The 18,961-nt window shown below is 43.9% G+C and overlaps 2 protein-coding genes across 2 annotated transcripts in view; one reads left to right on the top strand and one right to left on the bottom strand.

Annotated features, from left to right (window-relative positions):
- LOC134851630 (gamma-aminobutyric acid receptor-associated protein-like 2) overlaps window positions 1-18,961 on the bottom strand; it is a 225,704-nt gene that overhangs the window by 29,196 nt on the left and 177,547 nt on the right. The window lies entirely within an intron of this gene.
- LOC134851623 (uncharacterized) overlaps window positions 11,151-18,961 on the top strand; it is a 421,621-nt gene continuing 413,810 nt past the window's right edge. The window contains exon 1 of the mRNA XM_063867790.1: window positions 11,151-11,167. The gene's annotated coding sequence lies outside the window, so the exon portion shown is untranslated. The remainder of the gene's footprint in view (window positions 11,168-18,961) is intronic.

Genomic DNA, 18,961 nt, shown 5'->3' with positions numbered 1-18,961 from the left:
GAGATATCGAACTTTGCTAGACAACTCAAGTTCAGCCCAGTCATCGGGGACGACCACCCGGCGATAAACCAGTTGACGGCCAGCCTGTGGTTCCGGAGTATGGATGTGAAAGTCGCAAATTCCACCAGCAGGACTAGAGGTCCCAGCAACGAGAGAAGAAATGTGGTCGAGACGGAGAAACAGTTAGAATCGATGAAATATCGCTTGACTCAAGAGAATGGCTGGTGGCCATTCCTGACACCAAGGCTGGAGAACGTCACGAATAAAACGAGGGAGGAAGCACCACTCCTCGTGAAACAAATCTGGAGTTTTCTAGAGAAGCAACTGGAGCTAGCGGAAACGAGAGACATGACGGTGGTTAGATTTGTCTCGGCCGCCAATGAAGTGACGATTGGAGGATTTTGGAGAGAGCACGCCAACGGCGAATTGAAGACTAGGAGAGATTACGAGATTCTCAAGTTCTTGAGTCCTTGCTGGGAGAGAGAATTCTTGGCAGGAGTGTTCGGCACCACGGCGACTATCTTCGGAGCCTTCGTACAGGAGATACTGGGCATGTCCATCAGCCTGCTCTTGGCTCTGTATTTGGTTTACCCCAGATACTTGTTCAACATGGGCCCAGCATACATGTTTAGTCGAGGAGTGGAGACACTTCGAGTTGATGGGTATCTGGCACTAATACTCTTGACCCATGGGGAATTGGTGTCGTTTCATCGGTTAATGGAATATGGAGAACCTCTGTCTATGGGGAGAGTCCACACGAGCACTGAAACCAGCTCCTACAAGTGTGCCGCAGGGTTGAAGACACTGCTGGTGCAATACCTCATGATGCAGAATCGATACATGACGGGTGAAGATGAGAACCCAACCTCGAGAGAAGAATGGGAGAAGGCGAACAGAGGGATGCCTCTGTTGACGGACCTGTGCCTGGCAATGAGGTCGGACCCAATGGGGATAATCCGGGGTCTAGAGGAGGTGGTGACCTGCATCTATGGTCCAGCAGTGACGTACGCGTTTCCAGATCCCCTGGTGATAACGTATCGTCACTCGGTGACGCACTTGAGTCTCATCAGCGTACTGGATGGTACAGCGCTGAATTGGTGTCAGCAGGAGGTGCTCAGGGCGCGTATGAGCAACACGGTACTCTTCGGAAAAGTGAAAGATGCCGAGATGATGGTGTGCAACTTCAGGGGACAAATGCAATGTAGAATGGGAGGCAAGCGAGAGGGCCCCATTGAAATGTATCCAAAGTTTTGGAACCTAAACCCATTGACGGCCAACGGACGAGAAGTCTTGAGAATCCCCGCCTGGAAGGAGTGCTTTGCCCTAGTCAAGAGGGAGCTGGAGGCCATAATGGAGAAAGAAATCCTACCAGCCACCATGCCTGAGTTCCCGACAGTCAGGAGGATGACCTTGGGAATGAATAGTCCCTTGGTGGTTCCCTCCATAATGGCGAAGATGATGACGGAGGAAACGCAGAGGCATTTCACGGATGGCTGGGATCCCCTGTTCATCGGCTACACGGCGGCAGTCTACTTCCACACCAGCGAGATGAAGGTAAATTCGTGGACGACGCAAGCGAAAAAGAGTAGAGGTTCGCAGCCCCCTGGATATGAGGTGCGGAAAGTCTTGAGGACTCTTGAAAAGGAAGGACTTGAGAATATGCTACCCATATGGGATGATGGCAGGATGATCGTGATGGAGGGACACGTCGCACTGGTGGACGACATGAAATTTGCCACGAGAAAATATAAGGCGCCCTATGGCTTGGAACAAGTAGAAGTGACACAGGAGGGAACAGAACTAGATGCAGCAGGTCAACTGCATGTAGCCCTGACGGAATATAAAAAGCTGGATCCTACGACACCGTCACCACTGTCTGTAGACACGCCTGGAGACAAGAGGAGTGGACCCGTTGAGGATCGATTCAAAAGAATTCTCGAGAGAAGAAGAAATGAATCAGAGGAAGAGAGTATGGATGAAACTCTCAGTGAAGCTGGAGAAGACATGGAGGTGGGGAATACACCTGAACCAGGGCCATCAGGGGAGGAACTCACCACTCAAGAGCTGTTGAAAGACTTGAGCGAAGAGAATTGGGCAGATACTGCCACACCACCTCTGAACCCGTCCCCGCGGAAGAACCTAGAGTTGCCATTGGCAGGTGAGACCTTCAATATGGGGATGTTACTCTTGAGCTCGGAGGAAAGGGGGAAGAACACGTTCGAAGGGAACAGGGACATATTCTTGGGATCTCTCGAGGATGACGCTTGGCAGGAGTTCCTGGAGGAATTCAATCGAGAAGTGGGCAGCGAGACGACGCTGGACAAGTTCAAGAAGGAACTGTGGGACGCAGTAGTGAGATTCGGGGAACCGCTCCTGATAGGAACGGGCCTGGATGAGAAAGCAAGAAAAGAGCTGCTGAACAAGCTAGTGGAGCTGAGGAACGCACGATCGAAGACTAGAAAAGAGAAATGTGAGGACAGCTCTACTCTGAAACAAAAAACTGTGGATAAAATGGTTGATGATATAAAAAGGGATAAGGTTGGGACTAGTAATATGATTAAAAGTACTAATATCCTTAAGGCTCGAGCAGGGGGAGGCAAGAGTTGGAAGGAGTGGATGGAGAGGTCGAATCAATGATGATAGCCACAACACCCTCGAGCAGAGATGTGAAGACTCGCAAGAGGAAGAGAGAAGTGGAAGGATGGGGTAGTCCTTCAGTGGATGCTGTTTCGGAAGGGAACTTGAGAGAGACGGCGCCCATCGTTTTGGCCCGATGCAAGACGGCGGCATACAAGAACAGCTCGGAGCTCAGGAAACCACTTGAAGTAGAAAAGGAAATAGAGGTTTCCACCAGTTCTACGTCAGAAGAAGACTTCAAGCCTCAGAAGGTAAACGTGAAGAGAGGTTCAACGAACGGACAGGTAGGGAAAGTGGAGATCGGCAAAGAATGGATCTCGAAGGCACATCAGGACATGGGCAAACAAGTGACGAGTGATCCATTGGAGAGGAACAAGACGAGGAACACTTCCCGGACGTGGTGGGTGGCCCTCGAAACATTGAAGGAAATGGAGGACTGCTTGAAGAAGTTGGACAGTGGAATAGCTCGCAGGCGACGCAATTGGGCCACCCAGCAAAAAGCCGAGGTTAATAAGATAGAGATGGCAAGTCATCTGAAGAGGTCCTGGCAGAGTTTGTTGAAGGATCATTTTGAAGAGGCGATGAGAACATCCTCATCAGCACCGCCACTAATGGCGAATCCCTTCGTTAGAACTGCGGGACAATTAATGTTCACCTGGAGTCTGGTGGGAGTAGAGTTGGAGACATTGACCTCGTATGACAGGCTGAAGTTGGGAAGCAAGAAGCTAGAGGTGTATCAGGCACTGATGCAACACGTGGCCAGGGACAATTCAGGCTTGAGCCTGGCTAGAAGAAAAGATGCCACATGTTTCTTGAGATGGACAATGTCAATGATGTCTGATAGCACCATCCTGGCATGCCACCAGAGAGCAAGTGGAAGTAAGACCATGGAGAGAAGAGTCTCAACGATCATCTTGAACGTATATCAGAGTACAGGAATAGAGAAAGAAGATGGTTCCAGACTATCCTTAGAGAACCATCGAAAGCTGGACGAGGTACGGAGGTTCTCTAATAAGAAGTTCGAGGAAGAACATGATGTTCACCGTAACCTGGCCTCGTCAGAACAGTACTCGAGACTCAGTGAGAAGGGGGAAAACCAATATGTGTCTGGAGTGATGGGAATAGCCTACAATCCCTTCTTAGACTCGGAAGCTGGAGGAGCCCACAGAAACCATGAGGTAGCGGAGCTACTGAAGTTTTGGACAGAAAGGATAATGGAGATAGACGCGGTGGAGAAAGAGGGGCCGAGCCTGGGCCTGATTCTTGAGAAAACACCAGAGGTGATGAGCATACCGCGCTCAAACAAGAGAGTTGAAGTGAGCATGGGCGGTGGAGATGGCTTGTTAACCACGAACTTGGGAGTGATATGGAAGCTACTAAGACCCTCCTGGTGTCCACATCCCCATGCGAGTCTAATCGAGGAAACCACCGAGCGAGTGAGGTTAGCACCAACGGAAGATGAAGATCTGGCGAAGTTGAGTGTGCTACATAAGCTAATCACACCCCAGATGCAAGAGCCAAGCGAAAGGACGAGCGAGCCCGGGTCAGCGAAGAAATTGGAGCCGGGTAGCTGTCTGGATTCGACGTGTGGGAACGGAGAGCACATCTGCGATGGACGGTCATGCGTCAGAATACTGTCGTTTCAAAAAGAAGACCTGGTCACTTGGTTCGAAGACATCACAGAAAGGGAGAAAAGTGAAGTGCAAATAATAGCGGAATGTTACGCGAGAACCACGGTGAATATAGCGACAGCTCTCGGATTCTTCTCGAGAATGTGTGGTCTGCAGGCACTGGAGAGACTGGAGTCTGAACATCATTTAGTGACGGCGTTGAGCGTAGAATCATGGCCCGGGGTGTTGCAGGTGACTCAAAAACACATCCGGAGCTGGAAAGTTGGTCTTGAGGCGGAAATGGGATTTCCCCTGAGCGAAGCTTATGGCTTGCCATTGAACGCGAAATCGCTGATAGGGTCAATGATGGCCAACTTGTGCGGAAGTCACTACCCGCTACACATGGCGATGGTGGAAGTGTCCAGCCAGAGAATACTGGTGGACAAGGCCTTCTCAGTGCCCAAGTGCGTGAGGTTGGCTCGGATGTCGCATCACTCGCACAAGTTGTTGAGAAAAATCAAAGGGACAGTACCAAAAGAATTGAGAGATGACTTAAGCGAAATCTGGGGAGAAGATCTTCTGAAGTTGGAAAGAGAAAACACAAGCGATCACGAGAGACAAAACGTGATCGGGAAACCTGTGGGAAGTACTCCGAACCTGGAAGAAAACGACACGATGCACGAGAAAATGATGGAGCTTGAGCCTCTCTTGGAAGCCTCAGGGGAGCGTAATCTCAGGAGCATTGAGATCTCTCATGGGGAATGCCCATGCCACTGTTTGGCACAAACGGTGTGGTATCCAGATCACAAGAACCTTTGCCTGGTGTGGGATGTGGAAGAGATTCGGTCGATCGGACTACCGGATCACCGGCAGAAGGTGACACTCTTAGTGGTGAGTACGATGTTAGCTCTGAGATGGATAGAAGAGAATATAACGAAGTATCGGGAGGCGACGACGCCAACGGCTGAGTCAATATACGCGATAGACTACAGCAGGAGACTCGAGTTGTTTGAGACTGCGTGCAAAGTATTCGCCATACCGACGGAAGTCAGGCACGTATGGAGTCGCTTGAGGTACTTTCCATGGTTTCGGGCGACACTGACGTCTTGGTTGTACAGGGCAACGAAAGATCACATGAGAAAACATCAAAAGGAGTATCGACAGTTCCAGGCCGAGATTGGGCCGGAAGCTTTCAAGAGACCCCTGCTAACCCATCGTAATGCGATCACGACGGGATGGAAGAGAGTGGGTAAGATGTCTAGAGACAATACCAAAGCGAGGGAGTCGATACTAGAGGAAGACCTGGCGAAGAACGTGAGCTTGAGCCTGCACAACTCCTTTTGCTTGAACCGAGAAGCTAGGGTGAAGGCACTACCCAACCCAGCAAAGAGATTGCAGGAGCAGAGAGAATGGATGCGATCCTATGAACAGCTGAAGGCTTGGGAGGAGATTGTGATTAGTTCCGATGATGAAGAGGAACTGTTGAGACAGTTTGCCGCATCTAGCACTTCAGGATGCAGTACCTCCAAGGCGAAGAGTACGAGATGAATGGGCAAATCGGATGGATCTTGAGTCTTGAGAGGGAAAGGGGGCTTGAGTGTGAATCCGAGTGAAACTTGGATTCACGAAAAAGAAATTTTAACAAAGCAAATATTGTTACTAATATACTATATCTATTATATAAATCGAAATGCTGCATGACAATTTCCTGATTGAATAGGACAAAAGAGATTTTAAAATGATTGGCTTGAAAAGCGAAAATTCAAAGGTGCAGGTAAGTGCAGATTTTGGTTGCTGTTTAGCAATAGTGTGAAAATTTTAAATGGTCGTGAATTTTGGGGTGTAGATAATCTTAAATCTGCTGCAAACTTCTGTAAATGACCACTGGCACTGTATCTTGAGCAACACTCGGTTTTTCTGGGACTCACTGGCAGAAGACAGCGCGCGATGAGGACATCGATCTCGAGTCCGGGGAGTATGTGCCAGTCGGTCATATTTGGAAGTTTGACCTTGAGAAGAGCAGAAAACACTTGATTTTGGAGTGAAATTTAAATTTTTAAAATTTCGAATGGAACATGTCATGCACGATTTTCTCGCGAGAACTGAAAATCAGAAAAAGAAAGGAGAACAATTGAGTCACACACGCGGGAAAGTTGTCATATAAAAAACGAGTGGGAAATTGCTATTCGCAATTTCCATCATAGTGAACAAGAGTAGAGCTGTCCTATCTGAAATAGAAGACAGAGTATTCCCGAGAGAGTAATTATTCGAACTGAACCAGAGTGAACCTTCGACGGAAAGGTGGACAGCTTGAGTGTCCCAATGGTCCACATAAAACTTCGTTCTTGAGTTCAAACTTACCCTTACCATTCAAACTGATAAACATTGAACTTATCTAGTTACTTTAGTTAATTCTAGAGTTGCTCACCCATTTAATTACTTCCTGGTTCTTGAGCGCATCAACATGTGAGTCCTTAATTTAAATTTCTAGAGTGTGTTTTACGATTGTTATGTTGAGGTAAGGCGAGTTTTGGGTTGATCCATCTGAAATGGATCAAAGTTACACTGTCTAATAAAAAGTAACTTAACGGATTGTTCCAACCCGGTTTTTAACGGCGTTCATGTATTTTGGGTATCTAGAGACCTAAGTATGGGGACGTTTCTAATTCTAGAGTGGGGGGATATTTTAGTAGTAGCCTTTAAGCTGTAACGGGTCGTAGTCTCATGTCACAAGCGAACCGAACTGGCTCCGACCGTTCTTGAGGTAGAAAAACACAAGAGATAGTGTCCCTGACCCTTGAGCCAGTGGTTATAGGGCCTATTTTTCTTAAGCCTCATGTGTGACTGCAGTAGACGAATGTTACAGAAAAATAGGCCCTATAACCATTGGCTCAGGAGTCAGGGACACTATCTCTTGTGTTTTTCTACCTCAAAACGGTCGGAACCAATTCAGTTCACTTGCGACATGAGACTGAAACCCGTTACAGCTTAAAACCCACTACTAAACCCCCTCCACTCTAAAAAATAAGAACGTCCCCATACTTAGGTCTCAAAATAACCCAAAATACACGAGCGCCGTTAAAAACAGGGTCGAAACAATCCGTTAAATTACTTTTTATTGGACAGTGGAACTTTGATCTATTTCAGATGGATCAACCTAAAACTCGCTCTATCTCAACAAAACTATGACAAAATACACTCGGGAAAATGAATTAGGTACTCACATAGCAGTACACTTGAGAATGAGAGTAATTAAGCTAATCAGTAACTCTAGCATAAATACGATTGAAAAAAACTTGAGAAGTTTGCTATCAATGAATTCCAATCAAAGGAAATGAGTTTTAACTTGAGAATATAGTTTTGGGGTCTGAACCGTTGGGAGACTTCAGTTGTCCACCTTTCCACTGAAGGTTCACTCTGGTTCAGTTGGATTTCGATCTGCTCTCTTGATTACTCTGTCTCCTATATCAAGATAGGACAGCTCTACTCTCGTGTTTTTTACTAGAATCTCGGAAATTGCGAATAGCAATTTCCCGCTGTTTTTTCTGCCACTTTCCCGCAATTGCAGTTTTGTCGTTCTGATTTTATTTCTGATGTTTTCAGTTGTCGCGAGAAAGTTGAGCATGACAGGCTCAATTCGAATTTTTGAAAAATTAAACTTCATCCCAAAACTACGTATTTCGTTTTCCTCAAGGTCAAACTTCCAGATATGACTGACTGGCACAATCCACATGCTCCAAACCAAAGATTTCGCTCAAGGCATCTTTTGCTCCTACTGCTGAGGCTAAGAAAACGGGTACAGGCGAGTAAACGAGCCACCCAAGCCACACAATGCCCAAACCACCTTTGGCTGCCGGGAGAACTGCTTGTAAAAACTGGTTATCATCCATTTTCACGTTAGTGACCTTGCATAACGAATATCTTAAAAAATTGTTGTAGCGTTCCAAAAAATCATTTTGCATCATTTTGCAAAAAACAAGTGCTCGTACGCAAAAAATATAGAGGTTTTGCCATGCTAAAGCAATTTTGCAGGAGGTAAAAACCATAATGGGCGTCTAGTACGTCAATGACATCCGAGATTTTTTCAAGTTCCTTAATTTTTTCGTCGAGCAATTCTTTTTGGCAAAGTTCGCCGATTGGAGATCCTAAAATGAGGAGTTCTTCCTTTGTTTTTATTTTTATTATGGGACATATTTTTTTTGTTAAAATTGAATTATAATGTGGACTAGTAGTCGGTCCCAAAAAACACTTCGCACTTCTCAGTGTTCAAGCTCAGGCCGTAAATTTGTTCGGATTTCAGAATGATTTGAAGGTCCCGGAGTACTACCTTATAGTCGCCGGCTAAGTTTCCGTCATCAAATTACCAATTTTTAATTTTCGACTCCAACTGTTGGACTAGTGTATGAATTGTTTCCGCAAAAAGAGGTGGGGCTTGAGGATCACCTTGCTGAGTTCCGTCATTTGACATTGACAGAGCTTCCGTAAAAAAGTAACAAGGTTTACCATACGCGCCATGGGAGTAATTATACCAATTTTTTTAGCCAGTTTGTAACATCTTCTACATTGTAGACGATGTCATTTATTTTGTCCGAATGACTTTCCGCCAAAGGAACATGCGAGTTTTTTGGTACTCTCTTGAGTGCTCGGACAGTTGAGATGGCTGTATTAATGAAATTGTCTAGCACTAATTCATTACCTATTGTTGCTATTTTAACAGATTTTACATCAACGCATGAAAGACACTGAAACCATTGGGTTTTCTTAGAGTCGCTAAGAGAAGTATTTACACAACTGATATGATACCAACTAGAACAACAATCACATCTAATCCAATTCAATTTATCAGTCCTGAAGGTTTTAATCAATCTTTGCTTGTACACTCTTTGTTCTTTTTCCTCATCTTGACGCAGCATAATGGTAAAAAAAGGATTTTGACTGGAATTTAGGGGACTGAACTAACCCATGATAAGAGGTTAGTGGCATTTTTTTAAATCAGCAAATAAAAAAATCAAAAGATATTTAAATTATTTTAACTTTTAAAATTGAATTATTAAAATCAAAAACAAGAAACAATCTCACCCGAGCTCAGTAGGTCCAGCGGTGCACCACCAGACTCTTCAAGCCAGTTACAGATTCCCACCTCCCCACAAAAAGCCACTTGACAGACCTGTCTCTAAAATCCCTTAATCTCTAAATCTCTAAGGGCGCTCCACAAACAGGCACAAACATCAAACATACCAAATCTGTTTAATAAGTTCATCACAACAATTAGCACTTTGAAATTTTTGTTTTTAGCTATAAACTTATTAAATAGTTTCAGGGATGAGCACGCGAGGCATGGTTGGTGAAAACTAATCGACGACTCTGCTGATTGATTCAACCCTCACTCTCCAAACCTTGTGTTAAACATTGGTCGACACTCCCATCCAAGTCCACGGTATTTTGAGTCAGTTTTGGTGTCTCTTGATGTCTGGCACAAACGAACCGTAGAAGAAAATTCCACCGAATTTACAGGATCGAACAGCGACCCGGGTACTGGACGCAAATGACCCGCAGATCCTGGTCGAGTGGAAGCCTGGCAACCAGCAATGGTCTTCCCCTCGCAACAATCAGTGACCAACGGGTTTGCTAGTGGAGCGAGCTCCAGTTCAGTCTCACAGCAGCTTTACCCAAGGCATGGAGGACCTCACGATAGACGTTCAAGCAGCCATCCCGCACACTAGCCTCACCCACTACATGGATGCTTTCAATATAGACTCACCGCCAAGCTACGGTTTGCTTTCAAATTATGGGACATATTTTTTTTGTTAAAATTGAATTATAATGTGGACTAGTAGTCGGTCCCAAAAAACACTTCGCACTTCTCAGTGTTCAAGCTCAGGCCGTAAATTTGTTCGGATTTCAGAATGATTTGAAGGTCCCGGAGTACTACCTTATAGTCGCCGGCTAAGTTTCCGTCATCAAATTACCAATTTTTAATTTTCGACTCCAACTGTTGGACTAGTGTATGAATTGTTTCCGCAAAAAGAGGTGGGGCTTCAGGATCACCTTGCTGAGTTCCGTCATTTGACATTGACAGAGCTTCCGTAAAAAAGTAACTAGGTTTACCATACGCGCCATGGGAGTAACTATACCAATTTTTTTAGCCAGTTTGTAACATCTTCTACATTGTAGACGATGTCATTTATTTTGTCCGAATGACTTTCCGCCAAAGGAACATGCGAGTTTTTTGGTACTCTCTTGAGTGCTCGGACATTTGAGATGGCTGTATTAATGAAATTGTCTAGCACTAATTCATTACCTATTGTTGCTATTTTAACAGATTTTACATCAACGCATGAAAGACACTGAAACCATTGGGTTTTCTTAGAGTCGCTAAGAGAAGTATATACACAACTGATATGATACCAACTAGAACAACAATCACATCTAATCCAATTCAATTTATCAGTCCTGAAGGTTTTAATCAATCTTTGCTTGTACACTCTTTGTTCTTTTTCCTCATCTTGACGCAGCATAATGGTAAAAAAAGGATTTTGACTGGAATTTAGGGGACTGAACTAACCCATGATAAGAGGTTAGTGGGATTTTTTTAAATCAGCAAATAAAAAAATCAAAAGATATTTAAATTATTTTAACTTTTAAAATTGAATTATTAAAATCAAAAACAAGAAACAATCTCACCCGAGCTCAGTAGCTCCAGCGGTGCACCACCAGACTCTTCAAGCCAGTTACAGATTCCCACCTCCCCACAAAAAGCCACTTGACAGACCTGTCTCTAAAATCCCTTAATCTCTAAATCTCTAAGGGCGCTCCACAAACAGGCACAAACATCAAACATACCAAATCTGTTTAATAAGTTCATCACAACAATTAGCACTTTGAAATTTTTGTTTTTAGCTATAAACTTATTAAATAGTTTCAGGGATGAGCCCGCGAGGGATGGTTGGTGAAAACTAATCGACGACTCTACTGATTGATTCAACCCTCACTCTCCAAACCTTGTGTTAAACATTGGTCGACACTCCCATCCAAGTCCACGGTATTTTGAGTCAGTTTTGGTGTCTCTTGATGTCTGGCACAAACGAACCGTAGAAGAAAATTCCACCGGATTTACAGGATTGAACAGCGACCCGGGTACTGGACGCAAATGACCCGCAGATCCTGGTCGAGTGGAAGCCTGGCAACCAGCAATGGTCTTCCCCTCGCAACAATCAGCGACCAACGGGTTTGCTAGTGGAGCGAGCTCCAGTTCAGTCTCACAGCAGCTTTACCCAAGGCATGGAGGACCTCACGATAGACGTTCAAGCAGCCATCCCGCACACTAGCCTCACCCACTACATGGATGCTCTCAATATAGACTCACCGCCAAGCTACGGTTTGCTTTCAAACTCTAGTTCTGTCAATGCTTATCTTTCTAATAGTGTTTCTGATGTTGTTTCTAATGTTGATTTTAACGGTGCTTCTCCTTCTGTTGATTTTAACGGTGCTTCTCCTTCTGCTATTGAACCCCGCATGGGGTGCCCCGTTTGTCTGTTGCAGGTAGGAGTTTGTGCTTCGGGGTTGGTCAAGTCCCACAAGCATCAGGGTTCAAAGTGCGATGGCTTCCGTCACAAACCCAGGAATCTTGCCACCAAGCTGCCCCTTCCTTCCTTGGCAGACATAGATAACTTTCGATCCCAACTAGAAAGCACGTTCCTGTCACCTGTCGCAACCTTTGGGCCAGAGTAGTCTCTTCGACTTACGCAAAAATTAAGAACAATCCTTCGGTTACCGACAACTGGATTGAGTTGTTTATCCTCAGCCAGTGTGTTTTGCGTGCTCCTCCCCGCGGTGGTCCTAAGCATCTGCGATACGAAGAAAACAATGTTCAGTCCAGGTTGAACAGGTGGCGTAACGGTCAAGCCTCTCGTCATTAAGCTCCTCCCATCCGGGAAAGTCGATGTTAAACGCGCTAGGCAACTTGACCATGAAGGAAGTTACCGTAAAGCCATTGCCGATCTCTGCCCAGAGAGTTTTAGCTTTGATGACGCGGCTTTTTCGGTCCTGCAAGAAAAACATCCTCCTGCAGTCACTGCCGTGCTTTCTCCCGAGCCTCCTCCAGATCTTATCCCGTGCAGCAATTTCCGTGATATATATATCAACTGTGTTAAAAATTTTCTAAAAGACTCTGCTGCAGGTGTCTCCAAATTTTATGCCACACACTTGTCTAATGCTTTTCTTTGCCCTTCACCCGGTTACGGCGATCAGGCCATCTCTGCCGTTCTCGAGGTTGTCAATCTTCTTGCTCGTGGTGAGGCTCCTATCTTCATTGCTCCCTACTTATGCGGAGCCGGTCTTCTTGCGCGGAAGAAAAAAGATGGTAGCATAAGACCCATAGCAGTTGGTGAGATCTTGCGCAGACTTGTTGCCAAGTGCCTTTGTCGTCTTTCTAGCCAGAAAGCCGCCTCTTTGCTCGTTCCTCTTCAGGTCGGAGTGGGCGTTCCTGGTGGCTGTGAAGCCGTTCCTCACGCGCTGAACGGGCTCGTTGCTTCCGTGGGTGACACTACTTCTTTGGCTATTCCCCAGGTCGATCTGAAAAACGCCTTTAACACCCTCGACCCGTCCTCTATTCTTCGGCAGCTTGCTGACCAGTTTCCAGAGCTTCTCCGGTGGGTCAACTACTGCTACAGCCAACCATCCTGGCTGAACTTTGGTTATTCCCTTGTGCTATCCGCGTGTGGCGTCCAGCAAGGTGACCCACTGGCTCCTCTCTTGTTTGCCATTACTGTTTATCCCATCATTGCAGCTCTCAAGAACCAGTTTACTGATCTCGCCTCTAATGTCTGCTACCTTGACGATGGTTCCCTCGTCGACGATGTTAATCTTCTTGCTCAGGTTTTTCCGCATTTGCTTTCGTCTATGGCTAAAGTCGGCTTGGAGGTCAGCGTTGAGAAACGTGAAGCTTGGTCTCCCAACCCCAAACTGGATTTTAGTGCTCTTCCTAATGCCATTACCGTTCGGAGCAGTGGTTTGAAGAACCTGGGCGCTGCCATTTTGACTAACGACGACTTTATCCAAGCCCTGTTCCTGAAAATAGTAGAAAAGTGCGAAAACTTTATAGAATCCATCCGTCTCTTGGAAGATCCTCAGTTGTAATTACATCTTTTGAGAAGCTTCGCAGCTCTTCCCAAAATCACATTCAGCATGCGGGCTTGCGATCCCTTCTCCATTAGCACCTGTCTAGTTCAGTTTGACAATGCCGTTCACTTATGTCTCGAGTCCATTACTGGTTCAGCCCTGTCGCCGTCTCAACGCCTGCAGTGTTCACTGCCTGTGGCTAAAGCTGGCCTCGGGCTTCCAGTTTCTCCTTCGATCGCCCCAGTGGCCTTCCTTGGGTGCTACATTGACATCAAATATCTCTCTGACCGGATCTTTCAGAACACAACGGTGCCCTCCACCGTGCTGAATTGTTATCGTCCTCCCCCGAGTTTTTCAGTGACAACGCTGACATTCTTTTCATGGCCCCCCAAAGCACAAATGAAACTTTCAAGCCTACTTGATTCCAAGTTTTTGTCCGAGCTCATGTCATCCGCCTCTACACCCCGAGACAGAGCCAGACTGCTTACCTGTTTGCTCCCCAACAGTGGTGATTGGCTTTCGGCAGTCCCTCTGAAGGCGTTAGGGTTAACCCTTCCGGCAGCCGAGTTTCGGTTTGCAGTTTGGTTTCGTCTCGGAGTTCCCCTACTCAGCAGCGAGTCTACGTGCCCAAAATTTTCCAGGACTCTAGATACGTTTGGCTGTCACGCCCTCGCATGCGCAGCCGACGGAGACCGCATATCGCGCAATGACAGACTGCGCGATGTCGTTTTCAACAGCGCCGCTAAGGCAGCTCTCTCCCCCGTTTTAGAAAAAGCCAATCTCACTTCTTCTCGCTCTCGCCCGGGAGACACTTATCTTCCCTGTTGGTACCGAGGTCGTCCAGCCGCTCTGGACATGACCGTCATTAGTTCCCTGCAGTCATCTACTTTACAAAGTGCTGGAACTAGTGCCGGCCACGCCCTCGAATTATCCGACGAGCGAAAGGTCACAAAGCACTTTTCCGCGTGCGAAGAAGCTGCCATCTCGTTTGTGCCTCTCTCTGTCGAGGCCTTTGGGGGCTGGTCGCCCATTGCCGCTAAAACCATTCGTCGCATTGCTTCAATGGCAGCAGCGCACTCTGCCTGTACCAAACCCGGGCAAACTGCTTGCTATCTCATGCAACAGCTGTCAGTTGTCCTGCAAAAAGGCAACTCCACCCTCCTCCTGTCCCGGTACTGCTCTTAGGGTCGGTTTTAGCTGAAATTTGAAATTAAAAAAAAAAACAAACATTTTAAAGACACGTGACCATTTTTGTTTTCGCGAATTCAGAAAAAAAGCGAAAATCAACAGAACAACGTTTCTTGCTTGTAGAAAACAGACCTACGGTACAAAATGGAACTACGATCGATATTCTTGTTAGAAGAGCATTCCGAATTGTAGCCACAATTGTTACGGAGCAATTCCCGAGAATTTGTAGGGGTATCGTAACGGTTTTACTACCCTTCCCGAGTGACAACCTTACTGCACTTCGTCCGGACTCAAAAATCCGGATGGGTCTCGGGAAAAAACTGAGAACTCAATTTTAACGTTTTTCAGCTTCCTGGTATGTCCTGAGTTGAATTTAATTAAAATCGAATTCATTTTCAGAGTATGCGAAGCTAGGAACTGAGGGAAAGGGTAGATCCATCTCCGAGGGATATGATGATTTTTTTCTACTGAACAAAAACAATAGTAAAATAATAAATAAGTAGTAGCCCTGTTTTTAGGAGTGACCTCGTGGTCTGGGGATACTGAGACCCAGCCACGGGATCAATACTTTGCATGTAACTAAGTTAATATGTGAGATCTGGCCGATAGCCCAAAATAGTAACAACTTTGTCGACCCAATTTCAATGTACCATACATGAAACTGGCTTTGGTACAGACGGTTTAAAGCATGTGAAGTTGTGTTTAGACGCTAGCCAGTCACTTCATAACCTAGCCTTTTTTTCGTCGGTATGTACTTCCGGGCGAATGTTACAATAGTTTAATCGATTGTAACGTTTTGATCCTGCATGCCATTTTTATTAACACTTGAAAGTCTCCTTTTCATATAAAAGGATTGAAACTTCGCCCTGAAAGGTTAGAAATTGATCTAGAATCACCCCCAAAATACTTACTTTCTGGCTTTTCTTCTATTTTGTTATCATCTAAAATTATAGTTTTGGATTATGTTTTCTGCCTTGACATTTTCTGCTCAATATTATCAACTAAGTTTTTTATTGCGTTTTAAATAATGTTTTGTAAAGTACAGAGACAAATTTTGAGAGGACTTTTTAAGCAGCAGTTGGGAATTTTTGATGTCATTATCAACACAAAATAGAAGTGTATCATCTGCGTTTTGCAAGATTCGGTTAAATTTTTGTTCATGTCATTTATGTATTGGTTGAAATTGTGGGGTCACAAGGTTGTACCTCGAGGTACGCCTTGGTGAAGTGGGATCCAATTGGAATCAGTAATAATTACAACAGTTTTTTGTTGCCTATTGCTGATGGAGCTATGAAACATTTCAATGGCTGAATCAGAGAATCCCAAATTTATCAGTTTAGTCTTTAAATGTTCGTGGTTGATAGAATCGAAAGCTCCCATCTTTCACCCATCTTTCAGAGCCCAGGTTGGAAGATCAGAAGCTGCGGGTAGTTTATTTGCGTTTAATTTTGTTATTTATTTTTACCTTCATATTTCACCTACGAACTGGAATCAAAAAATATCGTTTGCTCTCCTTTTTATCTTTGTGTTTTTGATGGTTGAATTAATTACTTTTTTAATATCTTTTTCCTCAAAAAACGTCCGATACTAGAAAGCTTGTAATTCAAAAACTTTTCCATTTGAAGTTGTTTGTTAATGTTTCACTTAATGAATTTTAAGTGGTGTGATTTTGTTTGCTGATGTTTTCTTGTTTCTTGTGTCATTTATTATATTTCATTTTTGTCGCTCAGTTGTTTTAGGATTAAGAAAATTCGATTTGAAACTATCGTCTTTCAGGTTGACTTTGAATTTGTCACTACGAATCAACTGTTTAAGTGGTGCGAAATTTTTCAGGTAAATTACTACATTGAAATTTAAAACAATGAATGTTTTTTCAGGGTTGTTTTTCCTATAGAAAGACTCGCAGTTAATGATTATTAGGGCAGTTTCAAATTGTTTTTCTGAACTTTTTGATCTATCGTATAATATGCGCTTAAACGGCATAGTTTTATCAAATAACTTCAATTAAGATATCAAAATTATAGCTAAGTGACCAGTTATAATTGGTGGAGTGAAATTTGAAACTTTGTTCTTCAATTCAGTTGAGTTTAAATCTGTGATAATATAGTCATTCAGTGTTTTTGAATGAGTTGGTGTTGATTTATTGACAACTTCTAAGTTACAGGGCGTCGAAATCGTAACCAAGGAGTCTTGGTTACAAATTGTAACCAACAGGGCGTCGAAATTGTAACCAACAGTATATAAAAATAGTTAAGGTTTTAGTCACCCATAAGATCAATATTTGAAATATAGGATTTTGCGAAGTCAACTGATAGAGCAAATTCTTCGACAAACTCTGGATTAGAGTTAATTACTAGCTACTGAATTCCTCTCGCGTATTTAGTTTGAGCCGTTCTCGCCTATATGCAATACTTCTATCGTATGTAGTTTATGCGTGTTGCCCGTTTGATCTATAATTTCTGACTTAACTCAGGATATCCACTTGTATTGGATTCTTGAAAGTTTTGTCCCAGTGGGGTGTCATCCTTCCTCGATCCTCGTGGTTAAATTTCGGACTGTCAGAGGAGTAACATGCAAAAAAAGTCAGCTTATAAACCACTCGTAGACCGCAAGTCAAGAAATTTAGTACTTTTTCAACGAAAATCGGAAAATATGTAAATATATGAAATTAGGCGAAACTTTGAACGAAGATGTGAATTATGTAAAAACTGGCTAAAGGAGAAAATGAACTAGTCATAACTCCATCTAGGATTCTGTTTTTTCTAGACAAACACATCGAATTAGGCAAAAATTTACATGGCCTCAGTCTCATTGCATTCATACGAACTCTAATTTAAGTAAAAAACGAAAATGACTTTGGAAAACCTCTTCTAGCATAGACAATGAAAAACGACCAAACCCCTATATACACTGTTGTTCTTGATCTCAAATTTGACAGAAGCGAGCGACTGTTACATATTGTTTTACGGCGCTTCTGGATGGGAATGGTCTTGGGAAGGTTAACCTACTATCCTACTATCCGAGTTTTTTCTTGAGTCTCGGGATGATTAACAAAATACTTGGGAAAGTTATTGTAATATCCCAAAGAGTTTCTTCTTGAGTTGGCTTTTGATTTAATATAGCATAATTGTTGCAAGTGGTTATGCAATTTCTTATTCTATTCAGTAGGATGGAAGGGTTATCTACTACCTATCACTATGCATGTGGAATCTGGTACCAGCGAGTTGGCCGTTGGTACCTCATGTGATCGAACTGTTTTGTGTGCCTTTCTCAATACGAGAATTTGAAGAACCAAAACGTATTTCAAATTTAGAAGAAGAAAACTGCAGGGGTGTTGGCTTCAATTTAGTAGCTTTTGAAGCAGGTGAAGGTTGTTTTGGGAGCTGATAGAGTGAAAGATCATGAAGAGTCCAAAATTGTAAAAGGGGCCTTAGTAGGAGTAACAGTATAAGTAGCTGCTAGTAGAGTGGTTGTTGGCGGTTGAGAGTCCAGTGGACCGATGAGTGGGAGAAGGGAGAGAAGATCCTCAAAGTCTCACAAGTCATCTTCCAGAGTGGAGTCGATAGTTGGTGACAAAATATCGGTAGAACGAGAAGATTTGATTTCAATCAAATTTTTTTAAGTGAATGTGAGGAGACATGCAATTCTGGTTTACCTTGTCAACTTCCTCCACTAGAGGTGCCTGTTCTTTATGATATTCGTCCAGTTTTTCATTGTATTCATCCAGGACAAAAAATCGAGATCACTATATAAGTGAAGAGTATAATATACAAAGCGGCTAGCAATACTCTGCCGATTGTGGTGAGCGGCCATTGATTTTGTGAAATTTTATGGCTTTTGTTACAAACACTAGGCTATCTAGTATCAGCTTTGCATAGAGAAACGAGTCGAAGACTATTCCATATCTTTCGTAATAGAGTTTTTTTGCCAAAATTACGAGTGTATTCGAATTTCCAAACACCAGGGGAAATGAAGTAGTCTGAAGATATAGTTTGAGTAGAACCCAGTGGGCTATGAGAGTCCAAGGAATGAGTTTTTGTGGCATTAAGAAAGGATTTAGAGATTTTTTGCAGTACTTGCTTCGTTTCTAAGTTATCAGAATTCATATTCCAAAGCTTCCCCATCTGAGCATAAAAAGGAATAAAGTGACTGTTAATGAGTGTTTAATTTGCTAAACTATCTCTTTTGGTTTGAGGAGATATGGTTCCGTAACGCTTGTTTTTCGGGTTGTTAGTTCAATCCAGGACTTATCGTCATCAACATCTGGTTGGAAGAAATTTAAGTGTTTATAGAAAAAGTCTTTTATGTTCCATGATTGAAAAGTTTGCCGAAACTTGGGATCGACAAACCAAAAGTTCCCGTATACATTATCCGATGGCGAATATACCATTGATCCATTAGTTGTG

The sequence above is a fragment of the Symsagittifera roscoffensis genome, chromosome 1, assembly GCF_963678635.1.
Source record: "Symsagittifera roscoffensis chromosome 1, txSymRosc1.1, whole genome shotgun sequence".
NCBI lineage: Eukaryota > Metazoa > Xenacoelomorpha > Acoela > Convolutidae > Symsagittifera > Symsagittifera roscoffensis.
The sequence above is the reverse complement of the archived record's forward strand: the minus strand, read 5'-3'. Positions and strand labels throughout refer to the sequence as shown.